The sequence below is a fragment of the Macrotis lagotis genome, chromosome 5 (assembly GCF_037893015.1).
Source record: "Macrotis lagotis isolate mMagLag1 chromosome 5, bilby.v1.9.chrom.fasta, whole genome shotgun sequence".
Taxonomy (NCBI): domain Eukaryota; kingdom Metazoa; phylum Chordata; class Mammalia; order Peramelemorphia; family Peramelidae; genus Macrotis; species Macrotis lagotis.
In genome coordinates this window covers 10,959,270-10,962,682 of record NC_133662.1, presented here as the reverse complement: position 1 = coordinate 10,962,682, position 3,413 = coordinate 10,959,270, and positions in this window count along the sequence as shown.

Here is a 3,413-nt window from a genome sequence, read left to right as displayed (position 1 = left end):
GATGACTGATGCTTTATAATATAATTTTAGATCAGGTAGGGCTAAGCCACCTTCTTTTGCACTTTTTTTCATTAAGCTCCTGGCAATTCTTGACTTTTTATTTCTCCATATGAATTTACTTACAATTTTTTCTAACTCATTAAAGTAATCTTTTGGAATCTTGATTGGTAGGGCACTAAACAGATAGTTTAGTTTTGGTAGAATTGTCATTTTTATTATGTTAGTTCTACCTATCCATGAGCAGTTGATATTTGCCCAGTTATTTAAATCTGGTTTAATTTGTGTGAGAAGTGTTTTATAATTGTTTTCAAAAAGATTCTCAGTCTGTCTTGGCAAATAGACTCCCAAGTATTTTATATTGTCTGAGGTTACTTTGAATGGGATTTCTCTTTCTAGCACTTCCTGCTGTATCTTGCTAGACATATATAGAAAAGTTGAGGATTTATGAGGGTTTATTTTATAACCTGCAACTTTGCTAAAATTGCTAATTGTTTCCAGTAGTTTTTTGGATGATTTCTTGGGATTCTCTAGGTAGACCATCATGTCATCTGCAAAGAGTGAGAGTTTTGTCTCTTCCTTCCCAATTCTAATTCCTTCAATTTGGAAAGGTCATATTTAGAGAGATTTAAGTCACCCCTAAAGTTGAGTCCAATGGTAGAGGGAGGTGCTGCATGTGGGAGTTTCCCATGCCATAAAATGATGGATTTGGTCCCTATTACCAGCCTCCATTTGACTTAAGACTCCCTGAGAGCAGACTTATGTAATATGTAGCTTTGCATCCCCAGCTTTGCTCATATTAGACGCTGAACACAGATTTATTGAAAGGTCTCATCTCTTTCCTTCAGTTTATTCTGACATGCTAACAATGGGTAAAGTGCTATACTGGGTTATGAGGTTACAAAGAAAGGTAAGACATTGAGCTGATGTAACTGATTCTATGGTTGGGCAATGGGACTAAGACATATGAAGCAAGAGAGAAAGATGAAAGATTAAATGATATTATGCAGTTTGAGACTTCTAAGGTTGTTCCAGAATAGGAGGGAACACAGTCTATAAAGGGCAGTGGTGATGGCATTAAACTATGTATGGAACTGAGGGGGCCCCCCCATACCCCTATCTAGAAGGACCCATATGCACAGAGAAATGAGTTGCAAACAGACAGAAAGACAGAGACTTGAAGAGAGCATGTGACTGGCAACATGGAACTTGCTGAGAGAAAGAGACAATAACAACAAGAATAACAACAACAATAATAACAGTATCCATAATCAGCATTTCTATAATGCTTCTTAGGTTGTAAAGCTTTGAATTATTAAATTATCTCATTTGAGTCTCACAACCACCCTGGGAGGAAGCGGCTACTATTATCCTCATTTTTCGGATGAAGAAACTGAGGTTGGTGGAAATTAAGTGACTTGCCCAGGTCACACAGTTAGGAAATATCTGGAAATAGGCTGGGTTTCTGAATTCAGGTCATCCTGACTCCAGGTCCAGCAACCTTGTTCAGTGGTTTCTGTCCAGCTCTCTATGACCTCATTTGGGATTTGTTTGGGAAAAAATACTGGAGTGGTTTTCCAATTTCTTCTCTAGTTCACTTTATAGATGAGAAACTGAAGGAAACAGGGTTGTCCAGAGTCCCACAATTAGCAAGTGTCCGAGGCCAGATTTGAACCCATGAAGGTGAGCCCTATAGAAAGGAGAGAAAATTCTCATGATTCCATACAAACCCGTGCTGCATTTTTCTTGCTGCTGTTGAGCTAAATAAAACTTGTGCTATTTTAAAAAGTAGCCCAATAGAGAAGATATAACATGTAAAGCATATGTCAATAATTCAAATTAGAACGAGTGCTATAGAAGTTCTATGAGAGATTGTTTTCACCTAGGGATTTGGGAAAGGCAATTAGATTGTGTAGTGGATAGTGTAAATAGCCTAGATTCAGGAAGCCTTAACTTTGTGAGTTCAAATCTGGTCTCAGACTGGTTTTGTGAAATTGGACAAGTCAGTAAACCCTGTTTGCGTTAATTTCCTTATCTGTTGAATTGGAGAAGGAAATGGCAAATATTCCAGTATCTTTGCCAAGAAAATCCCAAATGTGTTCACAAAGAGTCAGATATAACTTAAATAATTCAACAACAACAAGGGGTTAGGAGAAGATTGAGAGAGAACAAGAAAGACTTCAAGGCAGAGATGGACCTGAAGATGGAAAGAAGTTTTCAGGTAGACATGGGGAGAGATGATGAGTGGCACAATGTTCATTCTAAGACTCAAGGAGAACAGCATGAAGACAGACTGTCACAGAGATAATTATGCAGGATGAGAATGGGAGGTGGTGAGTAGTCCAGTTTGGCTAAAGCAAAGAAGGCAAGATCATAGGATCTGAACTGGAAGAAATTATATTACCTAAGCCCTTAATTTTGCTGATAAGGAAACTGAAAGCCAAAGAGGCAAACTGACTTTGTCTTAAGTTTTACAGGTTGGAAGTAACCAGGTCTCTCTGACTCCAAATCTGAGACCAATTGTAGAAGTTCCATCTATCCATCAATCAGTGTTCAGCACAGTGTCTAGTATATAGTAGATACTATATACTATACTATAGTAGATACTATATACTATATAGTATATTATAGTTATATATAGTATACTATATATACTATATAGTATATAATAGATTTATTTATTGATCAATTAATCAACAAGTATCTATGTTCTAGGCATAGAGCTCAATGCTAGAAAAGAAACTAAGATGAAGCCGGTCCTGTTTTCACAAAGTGAGCATTCTAACTGAAGATACAACATATACTTGATTTTTTATGTTAATGCTTTTATTTTTTTTCCAGTTACATGCAAAGATAGCTTTTTTTTTTAGATTTTTTTTTTCAAGGCAATGGGGTTAAGTGGCTTGCCCAAGGCCACACACCTAGGTAATTATTAAGTGTCTGAGGCTGGATTTGAACTCAGGTACTCCTGACTCCAGGACTGGTACTCTATCCACTGTGCCGCCTAGCCATCTGAAGATAGTTTCAACATTCATTTTTTTTTTTTAGGTTTTTGCAAAGCAGATGGGGTTAAGTGCCTTGCCCAAGGCCACACAGCTAGGTAATTATTAAGTGTCTGAGACCAAATTTGAACCCAGGTACTCCTGACTCCAGGGCTGGTACTTTATATACTGTGCTACCTAGCCGCCCCATCAACATTCATTTTTAAAAGATTTTGAGTTGCAAATTTTCTCCTTCCCTCCTTCCCCTCCCCTTTCCCGAGACTGCAAGCAATCTGATATAGGTTATATATGTACAGTCATGTTAAACATTTTTCCACATTAGTCATATAGCATCCACTTTAAAAATATGTACTAAATAAATATAGGGCAAATTTGTAGGGTTGAAAGCACTAGGAACAGCATTGCTCAGAGTCT